The 27961-nt window shown below is 53.8% G+C and overlaps 8 pseudogenes; all 8 read right to left on the bottom strand.

The window, feature by feature from the left end:
- Positions 1 to 849: 849 nt before the first annotated feature.
- LOC128091337 (feather keratin 1-like) lies at positions 850 to 1536 on the bottom strand (annotated as a pseudogene).
- A 3280-nt stretch (positions 1537 to 4816) lies between these two features.
- Positions 4817 to 5512, bottom strand: LOC128091339 (feather keratin 1-like; annotated as a pseudogene).
- A 2957-nt stretch (positions 5513 to 8469) lies between these two features.
- Positions 8470 to 9156, bottom strand: LOC128091336 (feather keratin 1-like; annotated as a pseudogene).
- A 3616-nt stretch (positions 9157 to 12772) lies between these two features.
- Positions 12773 to 13423, bottom strand: LOC128091346 (feather keratin 1-like; annotated as a pseudogene).
- A 1818-nt stretch (positions 13424 to 15241) lies between these two features.
- On the bottom strand, positions 15242 to 16003 carry LOC128091341 (feather keratin 1-like; annotated as a pseudogene).
- A 2758-nt stretch (positions 16004 to 18761) lies between these two features.
- Positions 18762 to 19412, bottom strand: LOC128091343 (feather keratin 1-like; annotated as a pseudogene).
- Positions 19413 to 21230: 1818 nt separating this feature from the next.
- LOC128091338 (feather keratin 1-like) lies at positions 21231 to 21977 on the bottom strand (annotated as a pseudogene).
- A 3278-nt stretch (positions 21978 to 25255) lies between these two features.
- LOC128091333 (feather keratin 1-like) lies at positions 25256 to 25981 on the bottom strand (annotated as a pseudogene).
- Positions 25982 to 27961: the final 1980 nt, after the last annotated feature.

Here is a 27961-nt window from a genome sequence, read left to right as displayed (position 1 = left end):
AACCTTCCTTGGAAGAGAAAGGAAGCTTTTCCCAGTGTGAGGGGGGCAAGGGGTGGAACAGGTTACCCAGCAGAATAATTGGTGTAGTCCCTGTCCTTTGAGGTACTGAAAACATGGGCAGTGTTCCCTGTCTGACAGCTGTACCTGAGTGTGCTTAAGTGGGACAGTAGTACAGCGTGGTCTTTAACAGGTAAAGGATTCTGTGTCTGTGGTTTTTTGGTCATTATAGGAGAATTCTGCTGGGGTGTGCTGCCATGGAGAAGTTGTTTCAGTGGACATGGGCAGAAGGGCATTGGTGTGCCCAAGAGTTTGTGTGTGCAAGCATAGATGTTGCGTGATGGGCTGGAAGCCCAGTCGCTGCCCCAACTGTCCTTGCTGGTACCATTAGTGGCAGGGGAGGTCATGGAGCCCCCTTGGTCCCATCCTAATGGCCTCTTGAGCCGTGTCTTTGGAATGGGAGAAGTGTGAAGAGCATTTGCTGAAGAAAGGATGGAGAGAATTGTGAGGCTGGTGTGCAAGAGAACTTTATTGAGGAAAATACATGAAAGGAAGCAGCACGAAGACTGAAAGCCAAGGCCATAAGTGCATGTAGCATGACCATCAGCATCACTGTAGAGAAAGCAAAGGATTTAGAGAAGTACGTTCAAGATATTAAATTTTTCAGAGGCCCTCCTTGTAAGCAGTATTGTCAGGTCCCGTTCCCTGCTTGCTTCTTTGTTACGAGGAATGACGAGCCATGGTTGAAGAGGTGCTGATGCCATGTGCTGTCAGTGACATGAGGTGCCTGGTCAGTGCGTGAGGCGCGTTGCAGGGTGCAGGTGTTTGGTGTCAGGGTGTGGGCGCAGGCCCTTAGCAGGGGTAGCGGGCTCTCCCGCCATTGAAGCAGCCCAGGCCTCCGAAGCCGAAGCCGCCGGAGGAGATGGACACTCCCTGGGCGTCGAGGGCGCTGCCCACGGCAGCTGATGCGGAGGATCCGACGGCGGTGCTCTGGGGGAAGGAGCTGAGGATGGGTCCCGGCAGGGTGACCACGACGGTGGAGGGCTGGATGACGACTTGGGAGTCCTGGCACTGCCTGACACAGGGCTCGTTGCAGCTGTTAGCCAGCGGGGTGGGTCCGCAGGGGCGGCAGAGGTTGTAGCAGGACATGGCTGTGGGTGGAGGGTCTCTGCAAGAGAGGGTGTTGGGTGAGTGCAGGGTGTTAAGGGGTGAGGGAAGCAAAGCCGTTGGGTTCCCAGGCAGTGGGGAGGCCTGGTTTGGAGTTGTGGGGAGCATGACAGAGAGGAGGTGGAAGGGTTGCAGAGTTTGGAGGCAGAGCGAGGTATGGGGTATGAGGCAGGGGGTGGGAGCAGAGGAGTTGTGGAGAGCTGGGCCAAGTGCAGTGGGTGAAGGAGGGCAGCAGGGTGCAGACTCACCTGGAGGCTTGCAGAGGAGAAGGTGTCAGGAGAGTGGTGTGAGGGAGCGAGGCCCAGGGCCGGCTTTTATGCTGCTGTGTGAGTGCCTGAGGGCTTGGAGAGAGCCTCTGCGCATGGCAGCGTTGTGCAGTGAGCAGCTCTTGCGTGCCAGAGCCTGGCCAGTCATGAGGTGGGGTGTGTTTGCCTTCCCACAACACTTCCTTTTCATTTCCTCGTGTTGTGGGTTTGATCCTTTGACCCTGTCGGCACTTTTGAGTGTGACTGGAGTGACGAGGAAGGCGCATCTCTTGGAAGATGTTGGAAGGCTTGTGCAAAGCTTTGGAGGAGTGATGTGGCCTCGTTAGTGATGCCATTGTATGCTACTCATGCAGTCGTGTTTGTGGCCACTTTGTGAGGTGCGGACCCCATTGCAGGCATCCTTAGAGGGCTGTTCTGTGATTCCCAGGTGCGTTTGGCTTGAGACGCTGCTAGTTGCACTGCACTGCACTCCCTGCCTGCCTTCTACTGAATTTGCTTTCCTTGAGCTTAGTGGTTGTCTTCTGCATTGGGTGTGCTGTGTCAACACCTTGATTCCGTTTTTGCTTTGAAAATTGTGTTTTGGAGCAAGGAGGCAGGCTTTTTTGTGCTGTTTCAGCATCGGGCCATCCATGATGGTTTTAATATCTTTAGACTGAGGAGTGCAATGTGTGGAGTTGAGATGTTGGGGTCGTTTATTGGTGGGTGTGTGAATGGATGAAGCAGCCATGAGCCCCTTCATGACCTCTTCTGGAGAAGATGGAGCAAAGTAGAAAGAGGGGCTGTTGAACGGGATGTGGCTAGGTGTGTGAGGCCTGCTTTCCGGGTGTCAGGCCGGAATGCTGAGGAAGCTGTGTGCAGTGGGTTCAGTGGAGGTGGACAGAGAAGATCAAAGGAGTGGAGCGCGTTTACTGTGAAGAAAGGCTGATGGAGTTGGGCTTGTTCAGCCTGGAGAGGAGTTGGTTCCAGGGAGATCTGACGGTGGCCTTCCAGTACTTGAAGGGAGCTTTCAGGTGGGAGGGGAACCATCTTTTTACACGATCTGCTTGCAATAGGAGGTTTTAAAGGATTGAGGAGCAATTTGGTTTAGATGTAAGGAAGAACTTCTTGACTCGGGTGCTGGTGAGGCCCTGGCACAGGCTGCCCGGTCAACTTGTGCCTTGTTCATCCCTGGGGGCATTCGAGGCCAGGTTGGATGGGGCCCTGTTGGGAGGCCTTCGTCCCACAGAAGGGATGGTGGTTAAGATCCCTTCCTACCTTCACTGTTCCGCATTTGTATAATGGTATGATTTGAGGCTGTGTCCCATGCCACGCTCATGCAGAAGCTGAGGCAGTGTGGGTTAGACAAGTGGAGAGCTTCCGAGGTGGACGGAAAGCAGCTGGTGGAAGGCCTGGGCCCAGAGCCTTGTGATGGAGGGCAGCAAGTGTAGTTGGAGGTAAGTTCCACCTGCTTACCAGTGGACTGTTAAGGATCTCCTCTCCATGCTGCGTGCTGCTCTTGCATCGCGTAGTGTTGCGTGTCATCAGTTATGAGTTGCTCTTCCAACAGTCTGCCTTTGTGCATACCTGAGGACGCGTCCATTTGGCACTGGTGGCACGTTCCAAGTGAGAGTACTGGAGGGCAGAGGAGGGATTTGGCACGTTGGTGTCAGAGGATGCGGAAGATTCTGTGTCCAAAGCACAGAAAAGGTGTCAGCGAGGTCATGGCTTGGCACTTGTGCAATAGGGTTTGTGCTTTGTTGTTAGAGGAGCTGCCAATTGCAAGCAGCCGTGGGAGCTTGGACTGGGCATTCTGGGTGTCCCAGATTGGAGAAGATGGCTCTTCCCTTTCTGAAATGAATACCCACGTCATTCCCCAAGGGATCCTAATAGGTGTAATTTCTAAGGATTTCTGCCAAGATTTTCCTAGTTTTTCTCCATATGGTTCTGGGGAAAACGTCTAGCACAGATATAGGCAAAGACATAAAGCGTTGAGTGAACTGTTGCCTCACAAGTCCAACTCAAAGGCTTTTTTCAACTGTGGTTCTGCACCAGAGAGCAGTGGGCATGGAACAGGGTTCTAAAGGCTGTGCAGATGCACCATGGCTGCGGGATTTCAAGAAACATTGGGCAATGCCTTCAGATCCACCATTTAATTTTTAAGGAGCACGTTGTGGAGGCATGAGTTGGACTCAGGTATCCTTGCGGGTCCCTTCCAACATCCCCATATTTGGGTATTGTCTGATTCCACTGCATTTGTTCCCTCCCTGAACTCGTTGAGCTGGTTAGCCAGCCTTTAGCTCTTGTCTTCCCCACTGGGCGTGCTGCATGGCTGGCTGGATGCCCCTTGATGTTGGAAGGCTGTATCTGGGAGAAAGGAGGCTGCCTGTTTTGTGCCATGCCTGCTTGGGGCCCTCCTTGGAGCTGTTCAAGCAGGCAGGGGAGGGCTGTTTGTGAGAGCAGGACGCTGTCCTCACATGCCTGGTGCAGGGCTAGCATGCTGTGTGATGTCAGGACTGCTGCACTGGAATTCCCTTTTCCTGGGGAGAAATCACACACATTCACAGCGTGGACGTCAGTCTGGCACAGTTCTTGATGGGGGTCTGCTGGGCTGGTTGGTGAGATCTGGGATGAGCTGTGAGGGTGACGAGGCAGCGGGTGAGTGGGTCTGTCAGAAAGGGCGGGTTGGTGAAACACAGCAGTTGAGTTGAGTGTCAAGGAGTGAGGCTATTTTCTTGCCCTGCATTTGTTGTTCAGAATGAGGATTGGAGTAATTCCTAGGTGAACTCTGTGGATGCAGTCTGTCATGGTCTGAGGTGACTGTGGTGATATTTGCGTCCCAAAGGGTAAATGAATGTGTTGGACTGTCTATAGTCAAGAGAGTAAGTGTTCTTCATGTGTGCTGACACAGAGGTGTTGTATGAGAGAGCATGGGCAGAAGAGCGTCAATGTGGCCAAGACTTGATTAGTGTAGGAGTAGATAATGTATTATGTGCTGAAGGCCATGTGCCAGGCACCAAAGCTCTTGTTGGAGGCACAGTTGCAAGAGGAGGTGTTGGGACCCTTTTGTAGCAGACCTGATGGTTTCTCGAGCCGTGTCTTTGTAGTGGGTGAAGTGGAAAGGGCATTGTGCAAAGCAATGAAGAGGAGGAATCTGAGGCTGACGTGCAAGAGAACTTTATTGAGGAGAACACACTGAAAGGAAGGATCCACTTGGTGATCGCCAAGTGGAAAGAGCACAATTTCCAGTGCAAGGACAGAGGAAAGTTTAAGCGGTCATGTTTCCAGACAGCCTGGTCTGATGTTGTTCCATGCTTCCCTGTTTCATGCCATGAAAAGAAGAGCCATAGCTGGTGAGCCCATGTGGCATCAGTGACCCAGAGGTGCGTGGTCAGTGCGTGAGGCGCGTTGCAGGGTGCAGGTGTTTGGTGTCAGGGTGTGGGCGCAGGCCCTTAGCAGGGGTAGCGGGCTCTCCCGCCGTTGAAGCAGCCCAGGCCTCCGAAGCCGAAGCCGCCGGAGGAGATGGACACTCCCTGGGCGTCGAGGGCGCTGCCCACGGCAGCTGATGCGGAGGATCCGACGGCGGTGCTCTGGGGGAAGGAGCTGAGGATGGGTCCCGGCAGGGTGACCACGACGGCAGGAGGCTGGATGACGACTTGGGAGTCCTGGCACTGCCTGACACAGGGCTCGTTGCAGCTGTTAGCCAGCGGGGTGGGTCCGCAGGGGCGGCAGAGGTTGTAGCAGGACATGGCTGTGGGGTGGAGGGTCTCTGCAAGAGAGGGTGTTGGGTGAGCGGAGGGTGTTAAGGGGTGAGGGAAGCAAAGCTGTTGGGTTCCCAGGCAGCAGGGAGGCCTGTTTTGGGGTTGTGGGGAGCATGACAGAGAGGAGGTGAAAGGGTTGCAGAGTTTGGGGGCAGAGCAAGGTATGGAGAGTTAGGCCAAGTGTGGTGGCCAAAGAAAGGCAGCAAGGGATTCAGGCTCACCTGGAAGAGCTGAGAGGAGAAGGTGTCAGGAGAGTGGTGTGAGGGAGCGAGGCGCAGGGCCGGCTTTTATGCTGCTGTGTGAGTGCCTGAGGGCTTGGAGAGAGCCTCTGCGCATGGCAGCACTGTGCAGGGTGCAGCTCTTGCATCACCTGGTGTTGCCAGTCATGGGATGTGTGTTCTTCTTCCGGCAACTCTGCCTCTTTGCGTCCTTCTCTTGAGGACGTGTCCTTCTGACAGCAGCGGCACCTTTCAAGTGAGAATGTTGGAGTGTTCTTGCACGTTCGAGTCAGGGCACGCGGAAGTAGTGGCCAAAGCACAGAATGGGAGCAGTGTTGACAGTGAGGTCATTGCTTGGCCTTTGTGCACTCTGCTTTGTGTCTTTGTTGTTAGAGGAGTTGCCAATTCCAGATCTCCTTGGAAGCCTGCTTTTGGCATTCTAGGTATCCTGGTTTTGAAATCATGGCACTTCCCTTTCTGAGATGAATGCCCATGTCATTCCCCAAGGGAACCTATTGGGCGTAATTTCTGTCATCTTCATCAAAGTTATTCTTAATGTTTCCCACCAGATTCTCCTGGAGAAAATCTCCAGCGTGGATCTACAAAAATTCATCATAGGTTGTGTGAACGGGTGGCTCCCAAGTCCAAGTCAGAGGCTTTTTTAGATTTGGTTCCATCAGGCAGGTGACCAGTCTGGTGTCAGATTACCCAGAGCTGCATGTTTGGATCTGTTCTCTTCCATGTCTTACTAAATGATCTGGATGCAGGAGTCAAATGCATACAAATCAAGAAGTTTTTGGATGATCCTGACTAGGGATGAGCTGCTGACTCTCTCAGTATTAGGGAGGCCTTGGGAGAGCTCATGAGAGACCAGGGGTCTGGGCAATCGCCAATGGCACAAAGTTTAATGAGAGCAAGAGCTTGATTCTCCACCTGGCATGGGGATACCTAGGAGATATCTGGGTATTTTGGGGATGAGAGACTAAAGAGCAGCCCCCCAGAAAGAGATCAGGCGATTCTGTTTGATGGCAAGTTGATTCTGAGTCAGCAGTGTGGCCTGGCAGCCAACATGGCTGACCGTACCTGGGATGCATCGAGATGAGAAGTGCCAGTTGGAGAGGGTAGGGTCATCCCACTCTGCTGTGCTGTGCTGATGCCAGTGGGATGAAGTTGCAGAAGACCACGTACCTGGTCCAGCACTTTGGCCACAAAACTCCAGGCAACGCTGCAGTCTTGGGCAGAGCGTCTGGAAGGCTGTCTAGAGGAAACGGACCTGGGGGGATTGGTTGATTCTCAACTGAACATGAGCCAGCAGTGTGCCCGTATAACCAAGAGGGCGTCCTGGCTTGTATCAGAAATAGTGTGGCCAGCAGGAGCAGGGAAGCGATCATCCCTCTGTACTCTGCCCTGGTGAGGCCGCAGCTTGAGTGCTGTGTTCGGATGTGGGCCGCTCAGTGCAAGCAAGGCATCGAGGCCCTGGAGTGTGTTGAGGGCTGGAGAATGAGTCAGGTAAGTGGTGTGGAGCACAAGTCTTATGGGGAGCGGCTGAGAGGGCCGAGATTGCTCAGTGTGGAGAAGAGGAGGCTCAGGGGTCACCTTGTGGCTCTCTACAACTACCTGAAAGGAGGTTGTGTTGAGGTGGGGCTTTGTGTCTTCTCCCGGGTAACTAGCGACTGGTCTAGAGGGAATGGCCTCAAGTTGTGGCAGAGGAGATGGAGGTTGGGCATTAGGAAGTACTTCTCTGACAGAGTGATCAGGTGCTGGAACGGGCTGCCCAAGGAGGTGCTGGAGTCACTGACCGTGGATGTCAAGAAACATTTCGATGTTGTAGCGAGGGATGTGGTTTCCTGGGAAACATTGGTGAAAGGAGTAGGGCTCGTCTGAATGTCTTTGCCAACCTGGGTGATTCCGTGATTCTGAGTCCAAAGGCCCTGCTGTGTTGCAGCCACAAATGCTGAGGGTCCAATCTGATGTCTTGTTTGCACTAATGGCAGTTATCTTAGACAGGACACAATAATGAGGAGATGATCCAGAAAACGGGGAGAGCTTCATCCCACTCCTGTCTTCAAGAACTGAAGAAGGAAGGTGTGAGGCTCCGCATGCTGGTTGGCCTGACATTAGTCAGTGGGAAGGAGGTGAAGGAAATCCTTGCTGAAAGTACTGCTGAGCACGGAGTGGATAGGATGTGATGGGAATAGAGAGCACGGATGTACAGCCCCACCGGAGTTTCTTTTTCACTGACGTGTCCAGCTTTGTGTATGAGGGGCTACAGGGACACTTGATGACTTTGCCATTAGGAAACGCTGGGAGGCTTCCTCACATGATGTGCTGGTAGACACACAATCTGTGATCTCCTCAGGGAAATGGATTCTGTGATGGTCTATAAAGTGGCTGAACACAGGAGTCTGGTGGTCTGAGGTCAGTGACACAGAGTTGTGATGTGGTGATTTGATAGCTGTATAAGTCAAGATGAGGAAGTGAGGCCAGTGCTGTTCAGTATCTTCATGAAAAGCCAGGGTGATGGGAGTGGAGCTGACTGTGGACACCCTGCTATTCCTGACTGCTCTTGAGCAGTGCTATTGGACTATTTCCCTTTCTTTGTAGAAGATAATATGTGATGAGCAGAATGCCATCTGCCAACCACCAGTGCTCTTGTTGACAAGGTGACGTGGTTGCAAGAGGAGGTCGCGGGGCCCTTTTGGACCCAACACGTTCATTTCTAGAGCCATGTCTTTGTAGTGGGTGAAATGGAAAGAGCGTTAAGCAAAGCAATGAAGAGGAGGAATCTGATGCTGGCATGCGTGAGAACTTTATTGAGGAAAACACACTGAAAGGAAGGATCCACTTGGTGATCACCAAGTGGAAAGGTCACGATGTAAGGTGCAAAGACAGAAGGAAGTAAGTGCCCTCATGATTGCAGACGGCCAGTTCTGAGGCTGTTCCCTGCTTGCTTGTTTTGTGCCATGAGAAGAAGATCCATGGCTGGTGTGGCCTTGTGCCATGGGTGAGACGGAGACGTGAGCTCAGTGCGTGAGGCGCGTTGCAGGGTGCAGGTGTTTGGTGTCAGGGTGTGGGCGCAGGCCCTTAGCAGGGGTAGCGGGCTCTCCCGCCGTTGAAGCAGCCCAGGCCTCCGAAGCCGAAGCCGCCGGAGGAGATGGACACTCCCTGGGCGTCGAGGGCGCTGCCCACGGCAGCTGATGCGGAGGATCCGACGGCGGTGCTCTGGGGGAAGGAGCTGAGGATGGGTCCCGGCAGGGTGACCACGACGGTGGAGGGCTGGATGACGACTTGGGAGTCCTGGCACTGCCTGACACAGGGCTCGTTGCAGCTGTTAGCCAGCGGGGTGGGTCCCCCACTGCAGGGGCGGCAGAGGTTGTAGCAGGACATGGCTGTGGGGTGGAGGGTCTCTGCAAGAAAGGGTGTTGGGTGAGCGGAGGGTGTTGAGGGGTGAGGGAAGCAAAGCCGTTGGGTTCCCAGGCAGCGGGGAGGCCTGGTTGTGGGGAGCATGACAGAGAGGAGCTGGAAGGGTTGCAGAGTTTGGAGGCAGAGCAAGGTATGGGGTATGAGGCAGGGGGTGGGAGCAGAGGAGTTGTGGAGAGCTGGGCCAGGTGCAGTCGGTGAAGGAGGGCAGCAGGGTGCAGACTCACCTGGAGGCTTGCAGTGGAGAAGGTGTCAGGAGAGCGGTGTGAGGGAGCGAGGCCCAGGGCCGGCTTTTATGCTGCTGTGTGAGTGCCTGAGGGCTTGGAGAGAGCCTCTGCGCATGGCAGCGTTGTGCAGTGAGCAGCTGTTGCGTGCCAGAGCCTGGCCAGTCATGAGGTGGGGTGTGTTTGCCTTCCCACAACACTTCCTTTTCATTTCCTCGTGTTGTGGATTTGATCCTTTGACCCTGTTGGCATTTTTGAGTGTGACTGGAGTGACGAGGAAGGCGCATCTCTTGGAAGATGTTGGAAGGCTTGTGCAAAGCTTTGGAGGAGTGATGTGGCCTCGTTAGTGATGCCATCGTGTGCTACTCATGCAGTCGTGTTTGTGGCCACTTTGTGAGGTGCGGACCCCATTGCAGGCATCCTTAGAGGGCTGTTCTGTGATTCCCAGGTGCGTTTGGCTTGAGACGCTGCTAGTTGCACTGCACTGCACTCCCTGCCTGCCTTCTACTGAATTTGCTTTCCTTGAGCTTAGTGGTTGTCTTCTGCATTGGGTGTGCTGTGTCAACACCTTGATTCCGTTTTTGCTTTGAAAATTGTGTTTTGGAGCAAGGAGGCAGGCTTTTTTGTGCTGTTTCAACATCGGGCCATCCATGATGGTTTTAATATCTTTAGACGGAGGAGTGCAATGTGTGGAGTTGAGATGTTGGGGTCGTTTATTGGTGGGTGTGCGAATGGATGAAGCAGCCATGAGCCCCTTCATGACCTCTTCTGGAGAAGATGGAGCAAAGTAGAAAGAGGGGCTGTTGTACGGGATGTGCCTAGGTGTGTGAGGCCTGCTTTCCGGGTGTCAGGCCGGAATGCTGAGGAAGCTGTGTGCAGTGGGTTCAGTGGAGGTGCACAGAGAAGATCAAAGGAGTGGAGCGCGTTTACTGTGAAGAAAGGCTGATGGAGTTGGGCTTGTTCAGCCTGGAGAGGAGTTGGTTCCAGGGAGATCTGACGGTGGCCTTCCAGTACTTGAAGGGAGCTTTCAGGTGGGAGGGGGATCATCTTTTTACATGGTCTGCTTGCAATAGGAGGTTTTAAAGGATTGAGGAGCAATTTGGTTTAGATGTAAGGAAGAACTTCTTGACTTGGGTGCTGGTGAGGCCCTGGCACAGGCTGCCTGGTCAACTTGTGCCTTGTTCATCCCTGGTTTTTCATTCAAGGCCAGGTTGGATGGGGCCCTGTTGGGAGGCCGTCGGCCCACAGAAGGGATGGTGGTTAAGATCCCATCCAACCTTCACCGTTCCGCATTTGTATAATGGTATGATTTGAGGCTGTGTCCCATGCCACGCTCATGCAGAAGCTGAGGCAGTGTGGGTTACAGAAGTGGAGAGCTTCCAAGGTGGACGGAAAGCAGCTGGTGGAAGGCCTGGGCCCAGAGCCTTGTGATGGAGGGCAGCAAGTGTAGTTGGAGGTAAGTTCCTCCTGCTTACCAGTGGACTGTTAAGGATCTCCTCTCCATGCTGCGTGCTGCTCTTGCATCGCGGAGTGTTGCGTGTCATCAGTTATGAGTTGCTCTTCCAACAGTCTGCCTTTGTGCATACCTGAGGACGCGTCCATTTGGCACTGGTGGCACATTCCAAGTGAGAGTACTGGAGGGCAGAGGAGGGATTTGGCACGTTGGTGTCAGAGGATGCGGAAGATTCTGTGTCCAAAGCACAGAAAAGGAGTCAGCGAGGTCATGGCTTGGCTCTTGTGAAATATGGTTTGTGCTTTGTTGTTAGTGGAGCTGCCAATTGCAAACAGCCGTGGGAGCTTGGACTGGGCATTCTGGGTGTCCCAGATTGGAGAAGATGGCTCTTCCCTTTCTGAAATGAATACCCACGTCATTCCCCAAGGGATCCTAATAGGCGTAATTTCTAAGGATTTCTGCCAAGATTTTCCTAGTTTTTCTCCATATGGTTCTGGGGAAAACGTCTAGCACAGATACAGGCAAAGACAGTAAGCGTTGAGTGAACTGTTGCCTCACAAGTCCAACTCAAAGGCTTTTTTCAACTGTGGTTCTGCACCAGAGAGCAGTGGGCATGGAACAGGCTCCCTAAAGCAGTGCAGATGCACCATGGCAGCTGGATTTCAAGAAACATTGGGCAATGCCTTCAGATCCACCATTTAATTTTTAAGGAGCACGTTGTGGAGGCATGAGTTGGACTCATATGTTTGTTGTTCAGAATGAGGGTTTCAGTAATTCCTCGGTGAACTCTGAGGACGCAGTCTCTCGTGGGCTGCAAACCTGAGTTGTTTGTGGGGGTATTTGCATCCCAAATGGTAACGGAGTGTGTCGGGCTGTCCGTAGTGAAGAGAGTAATTGTTCTTCATGTTCTTTTTAGGCGTGTGTAATTCTTGGATTTGTGGAGATCAGGAAGGTTCTGCATGAGTTGAATGAACCTGTAGAGTTGCACCCATGAGTGGTGAGGGTCTGGTGTGTTGACCATGCTGACATCAATTACGTTGGAAGGATCTGTGGAACGAGAAGCAGTTTCTGTAAACTGTAAGAGACTCTTGCTGTTCCCATCTTAAAGTAATGAAGAATGAAGACGGATGGAAGTTCAGCCTGGTCGGCCTGACATTAGTCCCGGGGAAGGAGGTGGTGGAAATCCTCCCAGAAAGTACAGCCATGCACAGAATGGCTCAGAAGTGGTTGGAAGTAGAGAACAAAGTTGCGCACGCCCACCTCAGATTTTCAGCAGTAAAGTGATTAGTTACGTGCATGAGGGGGTGAAGTGACATTTGATGCCCTTGCCTTTAGGAATGGCTTTGAGGCTTCCTCCCATGACATGCTTTATAGGCAAACTGTCAGCAAACTGCTCAGGTAAGTAGAAGCTGAGATGTTCTTAGAAGTGTCTGAAGGCATGGATCTGGTGGTGTGAGAGGAGTGTCAGAGACCTGATGTGGTGAGTTCCGAGTTGTCCAGGCCAAGACGGGGAAGTGAATGAAAGGGAAGTGAAGAGAATGACGTTCAGTGTCTTCACCAAACGACTGGGTGCGGGGACTGGACGTGATTGTGGACAGCCTGCTATTGCTGACTGTTCTTGAGCGGGGCTGTTGCACTGTAAGAAATGAAGACGATAGCACAAAAAGAAACGATTCTGTGACCATGTTTGTTGTCAATCTGAGTGAATCTTGCCCAGGTAGAAAAGGAATCAAGTGAGTGCGGACCCAGAAGTGTTGTATGAGAGAGCATGGGCAGAAGAGCGTCAATGTGGCCACGACTTGATTAGTGTAGGAGTAGATAATGTATTATGTGCTGAAGGCCATGTGCCAGGCACCAAAGCTCTTGTTGGAGGCACGGGTGCAAGAGGAGGTGTTGGGGCCCTTTTGTAGCAGACCTGATGGTTTCTAGAGCCGTGTCTTTGTAGTGGGTGAAGTGGAAAGGGCATTGTGCAAAGCAATGAAGAGGAGGAATCTGAGGCTGTCGTGCAAGAGAACTTTATTGAGGGAAAGACACTAAAAGGAAGGATCCACTTGGTGATCGCCAAGTGGAAAGAGCACAATTTCCAGTGCAAGGACAGAGGAAAGTTTAAGCGGTCATGTTTCGAGGCAGCCTGATCTGATGTTGTTCCATGCTTCCCTGTTTCATGCCCTGAAAGGAAGATCCGTAGATGGTGAGCCGATGTGGCATCAGTGACCCAGAGGTGCCTGGTCAGTGCGTGAGGCGCGTTGCAGGGTGCAGGTGTTTGGTGTCAGGGTGTGGGCGCAGGCCCTTAGCAGGGGTAGCGGGCTCTCCCGCCGTTGAAGCAGCCCAGGCCTCCGAAGCCGAAGCCGCCGGAGGAGATGGACACTCCCTGGGCGTCGAGGGCGCTGCCCACGGCAGCTGATGCGGAAGATCCGACGGCGGTGCTCTGGGGGAAGGAGCTGAGGATGGGTCCCGGCAGGGTGACCACGACGGCAGGAGGCTGGATGACGACTTGGGAGTCCTGGCACTGCCTGACACAGGGCTCGTTGCAGCTGTTAGCCAGCGGGGTGGGTCCGCAGGGGCGGCAGAGGTTGTAGCAGGACATGGCTGTGGGGTGGAGGGTCTCTGCAAGAAAGGGCATTGGGTGAGTGCAGGGTTTTGAGGGGTGAAAGAATCAATGGCATTGGGTTCCCAGGGTGTGGGGTGTCGTGTTGTGGAGCTGTGGGCAGTGTGGCTGTGGGGAAGCAGGAAGGCTACAGGGGGTGGGAGCAGAGAACTTGTGGAGGGCTGGGCCAGGTGTGGTGGGTGAAGGAGGGCAGCAGGGTGCAGGCTCACCTGGAGGCTTGCAGAGGAGAAGGTGTCAGGAGAGTGGTGTGAGGGAGCGAGGCGCAGGGCCGGCTTTTATGCTGCTGTGTGAGTGCCTGAGGGCTTGGAGAGAGCCTCTGCGCATGGCAGCGTTGTGCAGTGAGCAGCTCTTGCGTGCCAGAGCCTGGCCAGTCATGAGGTGAGGTGTGTTTGCCTTCCACAGCTCTCCCTTTTCATTACCTTTTGTTGTGGATTTGATCCTTTGACCTTGTCGGCATTTTTTAAGGGAAAATGACAATTTTGTTGCATTTACTTGGAAGGTGTGTCTCATGATGGTGGCTGGGAGATGCACGTCAGGCATGGAAGAGTTGTGGTCTCAGGAGTGAGGTCACAGCGTAGCACTGATGTAGGGTGGTTTGTGTGGTGCCTTGTGTGGTGAGGATCCCATTTCGAGGTATGGAAGTCAGAAACAGAAGCTGTGGGATCCCTGTGGAGTCGAATGTCAGTTGGCTGAGGCCGTTTCTCTGCATGGCCTTTGATGGTTGCCGTGAGGATTTGGAGATTGCACAGGGAAATTGGAAGCATGCATGCTACGTGGAGATGCAGCCGTGAGCCGCTCCCGGCCATGTGGTCAAGCACATGGCTGAAGGTTGCAGGCCGTAGAATGATAGAATGATAGAATCGCAAGGTTGGAAAGGACCGACAAGATCATCTAGTCCAACCGTCCTCCCACCACCACTGCTACCACAGGCCACTAAATCAGATCTCATGCCCCCGTTCAGCTGAGGTGAGTGCTCTGTGGCTTGCTGCTGAGGTGAATGGCACTTGTTGCTAAGGAAGATGAAGAGAAGTAGGGTGGACGTGCTCAAGGCTGTGAGGTCGGCCTGGTTCTCCCCATGAATGCTGAGGGAGCCATGAGATGTCCTTGCAAGGGTGCCGTCATTTGTCTTGGAGAGGTCAGAGCGCCTGGGAGGGGCTTGTGATGTGCGGGACAGAGCTCATAGCCCTGCTGTCTTGAAGGAGAAGGAAGAAGGAAGAGTGGCAAAATAGATATCTGTGGAAGTGTCCTGTGCCGCTGGGGAAGTGAAGAGGAAATCCCGGACTGTGTTGCCATATGCCAGAGGAAGAAGAACATGATGGGGAGTGCTCAATGTGGATAGCTGTCATGGGATTCCCTCCGACTGGCTAAGAAGTGGTGGGAATAGAGAGCACGAAAGGGCAAACCTACCTGTGTTTTTCTACTTTGAAGTGAGCAGCTTTGCGCATGAGGGCGTGCAGTGCCTTTGCCTTTAGCGAAGGCTTTGAGGTTTTCTCCCTGGATGTGCTGATGGGCAAAGTGTGTGCGATCTGTAGAGGGGAATGGATGCTGAGTTGGTGTGTAAAGTGGCTGAACACAAGGGTCTGGTGGTCTGAGGCGAGTGACACAGAGTCGTGATGTTGTGAGTTCGTAGCTGTTTTGGCCAAGACTGGGAAGTGAGGCCAGTGCTGTTCAGTATCGTCATGAAAAGCCAGGGTGATGGGACTGGAGCTGACTTTGGACAGCCTGCTATTCCTGACTGCACTTGAGCGGTGCAATTGGACTATTTCCCTTTCTTTGTAGAAGATAATATGTGATGAGCAGAATGCCATCTGCCAACCACCAGTGCTCTTGTTGACAAGGTGACGTGGTTGCAAAAGGAGGTCGTGGGGCCCTTTTGAACCCAACACGTTCATGTCTAGAGCCATGTCTTTGTAGTGGGTGAAATGGAAAGAGCATTAAGCAAAGGAATGAAGAGGAGGAATCTGATGCTGACGTGCAAGAGAACTTTATTGAGGAGAACACACTGAAAGGAAGGATCCACTTGGTGATCATCAAGTGGAAAGGTCACGATGTAAGGTGCAAAGACAGAAGGAAGTAAGTGCCCTCATGATTGCAGACGGCCTGTTCTGAGGCTGTTCCCTGCTTGCTTGTTTTGTGCCATGAGAAGAAGATCCATGGCTGGTGTGGCCTTGTGCCATGGGTGAGACGGAGACGTGAGCTCAGTGCGTGAGGCGCGTTGCAGGGTGCAGGTGTTTGGTGTCAGGGTGTGGGCGCAGGCCCTTAGCAGGGGTAGCGGGCTCTCCCGCCGTTGAAGCAGCCCAGGCCTCCGAAGCCGAAGCCGCCGGAGGAGATGGACACTCCCTGGGCGTCGAGGGCGCTGCCCACGGCAGCTGATGCGGAGGATCCGACGGCGGTGCTCTGGGGGAAGGAGCTGAGGATGGGTCCCGGCAGGGTGACCAGCACGGCCGGAGGCTGGATGACGACTTGGGAGTCCTGGCACTGCCTGACACAGGGCTCGTTGCAGCTGTTAGCCAGCGGGGTGGGTCCGCAGGGGCGGCAGAGGTCGTAGCAGGACATGGCTGTGGGGTGGAGGGTCTCTGCAAGAGAGGGCGTTGGGTGAGCGGAGGGTGTTAAGGGGTGAGTGAAGCAAAGCCGTTGGGTTCCCAGACAGCGGGGAGGCCTGGTTTGGGGTTGTGGGGACCCTGACAGGGAGGAGGTGAAAGGATTGCAGAGTTTGGGGGCAGAGCAAGATATGGAGAGTTTGGCCAGGTGGGGTGGCCAAAGAAAGGCAGCAAGGGATTCAGGCTCACCAGGAAGAGCTGAGAGGAGAAGGTGTCAGGAGAGTGGTGTGAGGGAGCGAGGCGCAGGGCCGGCTTTTATGCTGCTGTGTGAGTGCCTGAGGGCTTGGAGAGAGCCTCTGCGCATGGCAGCATTGTGTAGTGTGCATCTGTTACGTGCCTATGCTTGACCAGTGATGACACGATGTGTTTTTGTCTTCCCAAAATGCTGCCTTTTCATTTCCTTCTCTTGTGGTTGTATTCCTTTGACCCTGTTGGCAGTGTTCACATGGGACTTCTATTTGAGTCCCAGCGTGCTGAAAGTATGAGTGGTGGGTGGGTATCAGGAGTGAGGTCACCGTGTGACACTTGTGGTGGTGGTTTGTGGCTGTGTTGTGAGGTGTGTACGCCATGTCCTGGCATCCTTGTTAAGCTGGTCCAGGCTTTTGTGCCTCTTGGGCTTTATTGCCACTGGAATTGCATTCCCTCCTTCCTTGCCTTTGTCCCACGTGACAAAGCAGTCTTCAGCCCATCTCTCTCTCCCCCTGGGAGCTCTGCCTGCTCAGGTGTCTGCTGCCCCTGGTGCCTGCAGAGGTGCAGCCGCAGAAAGGAGGCTGCCTGCTGTGCGCCTGGGGTGGACAACCAGAGCAGGATGCTGTCCGTGTGGGGCTGTGTCAGAGCTGACAGGGCTTTTGGAGTTGGGAGTACTGCCTTAGTCCCAGAAAGGTCCCAGTGTCCCCTCCCTATGCCGCCCTTATCGGGGATCATTCAGATGGAAGCCTGGGCTTTGGTCTGACACAGTGCCATCTGGAGTTCCCTTTGTGCTGCCCGGTGGGATGTGGGAAAGATGCATGCTGCCGGTTGCTGGGTCTAATGAAGAAGTTGTGCTCCTGGGTGTGCAAAAGTGTACAGGAGCTGACAAGTTTCTCCCACAGATGCTGAGGGACGCGCCTGATGTCTTTGTAAGGCCCTTTTCAGCTGACCCTGTAAGGTCCTGGTGAATCGGAGTGATTCCTGAAGAATGGAAGAGACTCATCTCCCTCCTGCGTTCAAGAAATGAAGAAGGAAGTTCAGAGGAACTTCAGGCTGGTTGACCTGATGTTAGTCAGTGGGGAGGAGGTGAAGGCAATCCTCGCAGAAGGCAGTGGGTTTACACAGCCTCCTCAGTTTCCTCTACACTGAAGTGATGTGCCTGGTGGATGACGGGGGGCCGTGACAGTTGATTGCCTTGCCTTTAGTAAAGGCATTGAGGCTTCCTCCCATGGCGCGATCCCAGAGAAACTGTCAAAGAGGACGCAGGGGTGGGCTTGAAAGTGGCTGAATGCAGCGGTGTGGTGAAGTGCCCCGATTGTGTCAAGGCTCGGTAGTAAGGCCAGCACTGTTCAGCGCCTGCATTAGAAAGCTGGGCGATGGTAGAGATCCCAGTGAGTTTGCAAATGGTAGAAGATGGGAAGGAGCAGCAGATGGCCCAGGTGAATAGTCCTCGTTTGTGAAGGATGTGGAGAGGCTGGGTTGTGTGTCACAGAGGGACATCCAGAGGCAGCAGGAGAGGAAAGTGAAGTCGTGCAGATGGGAAGCAGTAACAGGGAGCAATGGAAATGAGAGGGTGGCAGCCAGCTTTGCTGAGAAGGACCTGGGTTTTGCTGTTGGCGAGCAAGGTGATGGTAGGGCAACAACGCAGCCGTGTGACAAAAGAGTTCATCGTTCTCCAGAAGGCCGTTGGGAAGAGCATCGCTAGCACGCTGGAGGATGCACTCTTTTATTTCTGTTTAGTGCAGGTGGTTCAAGTTTAAGTTTCCCAGGTGGAAGACAGACATGGCTATGGTGGAGCAGTTCCAGTGCAGGGCTTCCCCAGTGCTGATGGGCCTGGAGCTTCCTTACGATGTGGAGAAGCTGAGACAGCAGGCAGTTTTGAGTCGGGACACAAGGATACTCTTGATAGATCTTGTCCTTGCGTATAAATCCCAGATGTTAGGGAAGGATGAGAAGAGAGCCAGCCCTTTTGCATGACCGTCTGCTGCCAGAAGAAAGGACAGTGGACAGCACTGAATTTGAACCTTCCTTGGAAGAGAAAGGAAGCTTTTCCCAGTGTGAGGGAGGCAAGCGGTAGAACAGGTTACCCAGCAGAATAATTGGTGTAGTCCCTGTCCTTTGAGGTACTGAAAATATGGGCAGAGTTCCCTGTCTGACAGCTGTACCTGAGTGTGCTTAAGTGGGACAGTAGGACAGCGTGGTCACTACAAATTCTTTAACAGGTAAAGGATTCTGTGTCTGTGGTTTTTTGGTCATTATAGGAGAATCCTGCTGGGGTGTGCTGCCATGGAGAGGTTGTTTCAGTGGACATGGGCAGAAGGGCGTTGGTGTGCCCAAGAGTTTGTGTGGGCAAGCATAGATGTTGCGTGATGTGCTGGAAGCCCAGTCGCTGCCCTAACTGTTCTTGCTGGTACCATTTGTGGCAGGGGAGGTCATGGAGCCCTCTTGGTCCCATTCTAATGGCCTCTTGAGCCGTGTCTTTCGAATGGGACAAGTGTGAAGAGCATTTGCTGAAGAAAGGATGGAGAGAATTATGAGGCTGGTGTGCAAGAGAACTTTATTGAGGAAAATACATGAAAGGAAGGAGCACGAAGACTGAAAGCCATGGCCTTAAGTGCATGTAGCATGACCATCAGCATCACTGTAGAGAAAGAAAAGGATTTAGAGAAGTACGTTCAAGATATTAAATTTTTCAGAGGCCCTCCTTGTAAGCAGTGTTGTCAGGTCCCCTTCCCTGCTTGCTTCATTGTTACGAGGAATGACGAGCCATGGTTGAAGAGGTGCTGATGCCATGTGCTGTCAGTGACCCAGAGGTGCGTGGTCAGTGCGTGAGGCGCGTTGCAGGGTGCAGGTGTTTGGTGTCAGGGTGTGGGCGCAGGCCCTTAGCAGGGGTAGCGGGCTCTCCCGCCGTTGAAGCAGCCCAGGCCTCCGAAGCCGAAGCCGCCGGAGGAGATGGACACTCCCTGGGCGTCGAGGGCGCTGCCCACGGCAGCTGATGCGGAGGATCCGACGGCGGTGCTCTGGGGGAAGGAGCTGAGGATGGGTCCCGGCAGGGTGACCACGACGGTGGGGGGCTGGATGACGACTTGGGAGTCCTGGCACTGCCTGACACAGGGCTCGTTGCAGCTGTTAGCCAGCGGGGTGGGTCCGCAGGGGCGGCAGAGGTTGTAGCAGGACATGGCTGTGGGGTGGAGGGTCTCTGCAAGAGAGGGCGTTGGGTGAGTGCAGAGTTCTGAAGGGTGAAAGAATCAATGGTGTTGGATTCCCAGGGAGTGGGGTGTCGTGATGTGGAGCTGTGGGCAGTGTGGCTGTGGGGAAGCAGGAAGGCTACAGGGGGTGGGAGCAGAGGAGTTGTGGAGAGCTGGGCCTGGTGCAGTGGGTGAAGGAGGGCAGCAGGGTGCAGACTCACCTGGAGGCTTGCAGTGGAGAAGGTGTCAGGAGAGTGGTGTGAGGGAGCGAGGCCCAGGGCCGGCTTTTATGCTGCTGTGTGAGTGCCTGAGGGCTTGGAGTGAGCCTCTACGCATGGCAGCGTTGTGCAGCGAACAGTTCTTGCGTGCCAGAGCATGGCCAGTCATGAGGTGAGGTGTGTTTGCCTTCCACAGCTCTCCCTTTTCATTACCTTTTGTTGTGGATTTGATCCTTTGACCTTGTCGGCAGTTTTTAAGGGAAAATGACAATTTTGTTGCATTTACTTGGAAGGTGTGTCTCATGATGGTGGCTGGGAGATGCACGTCAGGCATGGAAGAGTTGTGGTCTCAGGAGTGAGGTCACAGCGTAGCACTGATGTAGGGTGGTTTGTGTGGTGCCTTGTGTGGTGAGGATCCCATTTCGCGGTGTGGAAGTCAGAAACAGAAGCTGTGGGATCCCTGTGGAGTCGAATGTCAGTTGGCTGAGGCCGTTTCTCTGCATGGCCTTTGATGGTTGCCGTGAGGATTTGGAGATTGCACAGGGAAATTGGAAGCATGCATGCTACGTGGAGATGCAGCCGTGAGCCGCTCCCGGCCATGTGGTCAAGCACATGGCTGAAGGTTGCAGGCCGTAGAATGATAGAATGATAGAATCGCAAGGTTGGAAAGGACCGACAAGATCATCTAGTCCAACCGTCCTCCCACCACCACTGCTACCACAGGCCACTAAATCAGATCTCATGCCCCCGTTCAGCTGAGGTGAGTGCTCTGTGGCTTGCTGCTGAGGTGAATGGCGCTTGTTGCTAAGGAAGATGAAGAGAAGTAGGGTGGACGTGCTCAAGGCTGTGAGGTCGGCCTGGTTCTCCCCATGAATGCTGAGGGAGCCATGAGATGTCCTTGCAAGGGTGCCGTCATTTGTCTTGGAGAGGTCAGAGCGCCTGGGAGGGACTTGTGATGTGCGGGACAGAGCTCATAGCCCTGCTGTCTTGAAGGAGAAGGAAGAAGGAAGAGTGGCAAAATAGATATCTGTGGAAGTGTCCTGTGCCGCTGGGGAAGTGAAGAGGAAATCCCGGACTGTGTTGCCATATGCCAGAGGAAGAAGAACATGATGGGGAGTGCTCAATGTGGATAGCTGTCATGGGATTCCCTCCGACTGGCTAAGAAGTGGTGGGAATAGAGAGCACGAAAGGGCAAACCTACCTGTGTTTTTCTACTTTGAAGTGAGCAGCTTTGCGCATGAGGGCGTGCAGTGCCTTTGCCTTTAGCGAAGGCTTTGAGGTTTTCTCCCTGGATGTGCTGATGGGCAAAGTGTGTGCGATCTGTAGAGGGGAATGGATGCTGAGTTGGTCTGTAAAGTGGCTGAACACAAGGGTCTGGTGGTCTGAGGCGAGTGACACAGAGTCGTGATGTTGTGAGTTCGTAGCTGTTTTGGCCAAGACTGGGAAGTGAGGCCAGTGCTGTTCAGTATCGTCATGAAAAGCCAGGGTGATGGGAGTGGAGCTGACTTTGGACAGCCTGCTATTCCTGACTGCTCTTGAGCAGTGCAATTGGACTATTTCCCTTTCTCTGTAGAAGATAATATGTGATGAGCAGAATGCCATCTGCCAACCACCAGTGCTCTTGTTGACAAGGTGACGTGGTTGCAAGAGGAGGTCGTGGGGCCCTTTTGGGCCCAACACGTTCATGTCTAGAGCCATGTCTTTGTAGTGGGTGAAATGGAAAGAGCATTAAGCAAAGGAATGAAGAGGAGGAATCTTCTGGTGGCATGCATGAGAACTTTATTGAGGAAAACACATTATAAGGAAGGATCCACTTGGTGATGACCAAGTGGAAAAGTCACGATGTAAGGTGCAGAGACAGAAGGAAGTAAGTGCCCTCATGATTGCAGACGGCCTGTTCTGAGGCTGTTCCCTGCTTGCTTGTTTTGTGCCATGAGAAGAAGATCCATGGCTGGTGTGGCCTTGTGCCATGGGTGAGACGGAGACGTGAGCTCAGTGCGTGAGGCGCGTTGCAGGGTGCAGGTGTTTGGTGTCAGGGTGTGGGCGCAGGCCCTTAGCAGGGGTAGCGGGCTCTCCCGCCGTTGAAGCAGCCCAGGCCTCCGAAGCCGAAGCCGCCGGAGGAGATGGACACTCCCTGGGCGTCGAGGGCGCTGCCCACGGCAGCTGATGCGGAGGATCCGACGGCGGTGCTCTGGGGGAAGGAGCTGAGGATGGGTCCCGGCAGGGTGACCACGACGGTGGAGGGCTGGATGACGACTTGGGAGTCCTGGCACTGCCTGACACAGGGCTCGTTGCAGCTGTTAGCCAGCGGGGTGGGTCCGCAGGGGCGGCAGAGGTTGTAGCAGGACATGACTGTGGGGTGGAGGGTCTCTGCAAGAGAGGTTGTTGTGTTAGTTGGGGGTTTTGTGAGTGTAAGGAGCTGTGCTGCGGTGACCAAGGGAGAAGGGAGAAGTGGGTTCAGGTGCAGGGAGTGTGGCAGTGAGGTGGAGCAAGATCTGGAGGCAGAGGAGTTGTGGAGAACTTGAGCAGGTGGGGCAGGGATTGAAGGGAATGGGGTTGCAGGCTCACCTGGGAGAGCTGAGAGGAGAAGGTGTCAGGAGAGTGATGTGAGGAAGCGAGGCCCAGAGCCGGCTTTTATGCTGCTGTGTGAGTGCCTGAGGGCTTGGAGAGAGCCTCTGTGCATGGCAGCGTTGTGCAGTGAGCAGCTCTTGCGTGCCAGAGCCTGGCCAGTCATGAGGTGGGGTGTGTTTGCCTTCCCACAACACTTCCTTTTCATTTCCTCGTGTTGTGGGTTTGATCCTTGACCTTGTTGGTATTTTTGAGTGTGACTGGAGTGACGAGGAAGGCGCATCTCTTGGAAGATGTTGGAAGGCTTGTGCAAAGCTTTGGAGGAGTGATGTGGCCTCGTTAGTGATGCCATCGTGTGCTACTCATGCAGTCGTGTTTGTGGCCACTTTGTGAGGTGCGGACCCCATTGCAGGCATCCTTAGAGGGCTGTTCTGTGATTCCCAGGTGCGTTTGGCTTGAGACGCTCCTAGTTGCACTGCACTGCACTCCCTGCCTGCCTTCTACTGAATTTGCTTTCCTTGAGCTTAGTGGTTGTCTTCTGCATTGGGTGTGCTGTGTCAACACCTTGATTCCGGTTTTGCTTTGAAAATTGTGTTTTGGAGCAAGGAGGCAGGCTTTTTTGTGCTGTTTCAGTATCGGGCCATCCACGATGGTTTTAATATCTTTAGACTGAGGAGTGCAATGTGTGGAGTTGAGATGTTGGGGTCGTTTATTGGTGGGTGTGTGAATGGATGAAGCAGCCATGAGCCCCTTCATGACCTCTTCTGGAGAAGATGGAGCAAAGTGGAAAGGGAGGCTGTTGTATGGGATGTGCCTACGTGTGTGAGGCCTGCTTTCCGGGTGTCAGGCCGGAATGCTGAGGAAGCTGTGTGCAGTGGGTTCAGTGGAGGTGCACAGAGAAGATCAAAGGAGTGGAGCGCGTTTACTGTGAAGAAAGGCTGATGGAGTTGGTCTTGTTCAGCCTGGAGAAGAGTTGGTTCCAGGGAGATCTGACGGTGGCCTTCCAGTACTTGAAGGGAGCTTTCAGGTGGGAGGGGGATCATCTTTTTACACGGTCTGCTTGCAATAGGAGGATTTAAAGGATTGAGGAGCAATTTGGTTTAGATGTAAGGAAGAACTTCTTGACTCGGGTGCTGGTGAGGCCCTGGCACAGGCTGCCCGGTCAACTTGTGCCTTGTTCATCCCTGGCGGCATTCGAGGCCAGGTTGGATGGGGCCCTGTTGGGAGGACGTCGGCCCACAGAAGGGATGGTGGTTAAGATCCCTTTCAACCTTCACTGTTCCGCATTTGTATAATGGTATGATTTGAGGCTGTGTCCCATGCCACGCTCATGGAGATGCTGAGGCAGTGTGGGTTAGACAAGTGGAGAGCTTCCGAGGTGGACGGAAAGCAGCTGGTGGAAGGCCTGGGCCCAGAGCCTTGTGATGGAGGGCAGCAAGTGTAGTTGGAGGTAAGTTCCTCCTGCTTACCAGTGGACTGTTAAGGATCTCCTCTCCATGCTGCGTGCTGCTCTTGCATCGCGGAGTGTTGCGTGTCATCAGTTATGAGTTGCTCTTCCAACAGTCTGCCTTTGTGCATACCTGAGGACGCGTCCATTTGGCACTGGTGGCACATTCCAAGTGAGAGTACTGGAGGGCAGAGGAGGGATTTGACACGTTGGTGTCAGAGGATGCGGAAGATTCTGTGTCCAAAGCACAGAAAAGGAGTCAGCGAGGTCATGGCTTGGCTCTTGTGCAATATGGTTTGTGCTTTGTTGTTAGAGGAGCTGCCAATTGCAAGCAGCCGTGGAAGCCTGGTCTGGGCATTCTGGGTGTCCCAGATCGGAGAAGATGGCTCTTCCCTTTCTGAAATGAATATCCACGTCATTCCCCAAGGGATCCCAATAGGCGTAATTTCTAAGGATTTCTGCCAAGATTTTCCTAGTTTTTCTCCATATGGTTCTGGGGAAAACGTCTAGCACAGATATAGGCAAAGACATAAAGCGTTGAGTGAACTGTTGCCTCACAAGTCCAACTCAAAGGCTTTTTTCAACTGTGGTTCTGCACCAGAGAGCAGTGGGCATGGAACAGGCTCCTTAAGGCTGTGCAGATGCACCATGGCTGCGGGATTTCAAGACACGTTGGGCAATGCTTCAGATCCACCATTTAATTTTTAAGGAGCACGTTGTGGAGGCATGAGTTGGACTCAGGTATCCTTGCGGGTCCCTTCCAACATCCCCATCCTTGGGTATTGTCTGATTCCACTGCATTTGTTCCCTCCCTGAGCTCGTTGAGCTGGTTAGCCAGCCTTTAGCTCTTGTCTTCCCCACTGGGCGTGCTGCATGGCTGGCTGGATGCCCCTTGATGTTGGAAGGCTGTATCTGGGAGAAAGGAGGCTGCCTGTTTTGTGCCATGCCTGCTTGGGGCCCTCCTTGGAGCTGTTCAAGCAGGCAGGGGAGGGCTGTTTGTGAGAGCAGGACGCTGTCCTCACATGCCTGGTGCAGGGCTAGCATGCTGTGTGATGTCAGGACTGCTGCACTGGAATTCCCTTTTCCTGGGGAGAAATCACACACATTCACAGCGTGGACGTCAGTCTGGCACAGTTCTTGATGGGGGTCTGCTGGGCTGGTTGGTGAGATCTGGGATGAGCTGTGAGGGTGACGAGGCAGAGGGTGAGTGGGTCTGTCAGAAAGGGCGGGTTGGTGAAACACAGCAGTTGAGTTGAGTGTCAAGGAGTGAGGCTATTTTCTTGCCCTGCATTTGTTGTTCAGAATGAGGATTGGAGTATTTCCTAGGTGAACTCTGTGGGTGCAGTCTGTCATGGTCTGAGGTGACTGTGGTGATATTTGTGTCCCAAAGGGTAAATGAATGTGTTGGACTGTCCATAGTCAAGAGAGTAAGTGTTCTTCATGTGTGCTGACACAGAGGTGTTGTATGAGAGAGCATGGGCAGAAGAGCGTCAATGTGGCCAAGACTTGATTAGTGTAGGAGTAGATAATGTATTATGTGCTGAAGGCCATGTGCCAGGCACCAAAGCTCTTGTTGGAGGCACGGGTGCAAGAGGAGGTGTTGGGGCCCTTTTGTAGCAGACCTGATGGTTTCTAGAGCCGTGTCTTTGTAGTGTGTGAAGTGGAAAGGGCATTGTGCAAAGCAATGAAGAGGAGGAATCTGAGGCTGACGTGCAAGAGAACTTTATTGAGGGAGAGACACTAAAAGGAAGGATCCACTTGGTGATCGCCAAGTGGAAAGAGCACAATTTCCAGTGCAAGGACAGAGGAAAGTTTAAGCGGTCATGATTCCAGGCAGCCTGGTCTGATGTTGTTCCATGCTTCCCTGTTTCGTGCCCTGAAAGGAAGAGCCGTAGCTGGTGAGCCGATGTGGCATCAGTGACCCAGAGGTGCCTGGTCAGTGCGTGAGGCGCGTTGCAGGGTGCAGGTGTTTGGTGTCAGGGTGTGGGCGCAGGCCCTTAGCAGGGGTAGCGGGCTCTCCCGCCGTTGAAGCAGCCCAGGCCTCCGAAGCCGAAGCCGCCGGAGGAGATGGACACTCCCTGGGCGTCGAGGGCGCTGCCCACGGCAGCTGATGCGGAGGATCCGACGGCGGTGCTCTGGGGGAAGGAGCTGAGGATGGGTCCCGGCAGGGTGACCACGACGGTGGAGGGCTGGATGACGACTTGGGAGTCCTGGCACTGCCTGACACAGGGCTCGTTGCAGCTGTTAGCCAGCGGGGTGGGTCCCCCACTGCAGGGGCGGCAGAGGTTGTAGCAGGACATGGCTGTGGGGTGGAGGGTCTCTGCAAGAAAGGGTGTTGGGTGAGCGGAGGGTGTTGAGGGGTGAGGGAAGCAATGGCGTTGGGTTCTCAGTCAACGGGGAGGCCTGGTTTGGGGTTATGGGGAGAATGACAGAGAGGAGCTGGAAGGGTTGCAGAGTCTGGGGGCAGAGCAAGATATGGAGAGTCTGGCCAGGTGGGGTGGCGAAAGAAAGGCAGCAAGGGGTTCAGGCTCACCTGGAGGTTTGCAGAGGAGAAGGTGTCAGGAGAGTGGTGTGAGGGAGCGAGGCCCAGGGCCGGCTTTTATGCTGCTGTGTGAGTGCCTGAGGGCTTGGAGAGAGCCTCTGCGCATGGCAGCATTGCGTGCAGCGAACAGCTCTTGCATGCCAATGCTTGACCAGTGATGACACGATGTGTTTTTGTCTTCCCCAAATGCTGCCTTTTCATTTCCTTCTCTTGTGGATTTATTCCTTTGACCCTGTTGGTAGTGTTCACGTGGGACTGGTATTTGAGTCCATACGTGCTGAAAGTGTGAGTGGTGGGTGGGTATCAGGAGTGAGGTCACCGTGTGGCACTTGTGGTGGTGGTTTGTGGCTGTGTTGTGAGGTGTGTACACCATGTCCTGGCATCCTTGTCAAGCTGGTCCAGGCTTCTGTGCCTCTTGGGCTTTATTGCCACTGGAATTGCATTCCCTCCTTCCTTGCCTTTGTCCCACGTGACAAAGCAGTCTTCAGCCCATCTCTCTCTCCCCCTGGGAGCTCTGCCTGCTCAGGTGTCTGCTGCCCCTGGTGCCTGCAGAGGTGCAGCCGCAGAAAGGAGGCTGCCTGCTGTGCGCCTGGGGTGGACAACCAGAGCAGGATGCTGTCCGTGTGGGGCTGTGTCAGAGCTGACAGGGCTTTTGGAGTTGGGAGTACTGCCTTAGTCCCAGAAAGGTCCCAGTGTCCCCTCCCTATGCCACCCTTATGGGGGATCATTCAGATGGAAGCCTGGGCTTTGGTCTGACACAGTGCCATCTGGAGTTCCCTTTGTGCTGCCCGGTGGGATGTGGGAAAGATGCATGCTGCCGGTTGCTGGGTCAAATGAAGAAGTTGTGCTCCTGGGTGTGCAAAAGTGTACAGGAGCTGACAAGTTTCTCCCACAGATGCTGAGGGACGTGCCTGATGTCTTTGTAAGGCCCTTTCAGTTGACCCTGTAAGGTCCTGGTGAATCGGAGTGATTCCTGAAGAATGGAAGAGACTCATCTCCCTCCTGCGTTCAAGAAAAGAAGAAGGAAGTTTAGAGGAACTTCAGGCTGGTTGACCTGATGTTAGTCAGTGGGGAGGAGGTGAAGGCAATCCTCGCAGAAAGCAGTGGGTTTACACAGCCACCCCAGTTTCCTCTACACTGAAGTGATGTGTCTGGTGGATGACGGGGGGCCGTGACAGTTGATTGCCTTGCCTTTAGTAAAGGCATTGAGGCTTCCTCCCATGGCGCGATCCCAGAGAAACTGTCAAAGAGGACGCAGGGGTGGGCTTGAAAGTGGCTGAATGCAGCGGTGTGGTGAAGTGCCCCGATTGTGTCAAGGCTCGGTAGTAAGGCCAGCACTGTTCAGCGCCTGCATTAGAAAGCTGGGCGATGGTAGAGATCCCAGTGAGTTTGCAAATGGTAGAAGATGGGAAGGAGCAGCAGATGGCCCAGGTGAATAGTCCTCGTTTGTGAAGGATGTGGAGAGGCTGGGTTGTGTGTCACAGAGGGACATCCAGAGGCAGCAGGAGAGGAAAGTGAAGTCGTGCAGATGGGAAGCAGTAACAGGGAGCAATGGAAATGAGAGGGTGGCAGCCAGCTTTGCTGAGAAGGACCTGGGTTTTGCTGTTGGCGAGCAAGGTGATGGTAGGGCAACAACGCAGCCGTGTGACAAAAGAGTTCATCGTTCTCCAGAAGGCCGTTGGGAAGAGCATCGCTAGCACGCTGGAGGATGCACTCTTTTATTTCTGTTTAGTGCAGGTGATTCAAGTTTAAGTTTCCCAGGTGGAAGACAGACATGGCTATGGTGGAGCAGCTCCAGTGCAGGGTTTCCCCAGTGCTGATGGGCCTGGAGCTTCCTTACGATGTGGAGAAGCTGAGACAGCAGGCAGTTTTGAGTCGGGACACAAGGATACTCTTGATAGATCTTGTCCTTGCGTATAAATCCCAGATGTTAGGGAAGGATGAGAAGAGAGCCAGCCCTTTTGCATGACCGTCTGCTGCCAGAAGAAAGGACAGTGGACAGCACTGAATTTGAACCTTCCTTGGAAGAGAAAGGAAGGTTTTCCCAGTGTGAGGGGGGCAAGGGGTGGAACAGGTTACCCATCAGAATAATTGGTGTAGTCCCTGTCATTTGAGGTAC

This window comes from Tympanuchus pallidicinctus, unplaced genomic scaffold, assembly GCF_026119805.1.
Source record: "Tympanuchus pallidicinctus isolate F22 unplaced genomic scaffold, pur_lepc_1.0 scaffold5, whole genome shotgun sequence".
Taxonomy (NCBI): domain Eukaryota; kingdom Metazoa; phylum Chordata; class Aves; order Galliformes; family Phasianidae; genus Tympanuchus; species Tympanuchus pallidicinctus.
This window is presented reverse-complemented; position numbering and strand designations above follow the sequence as displayed.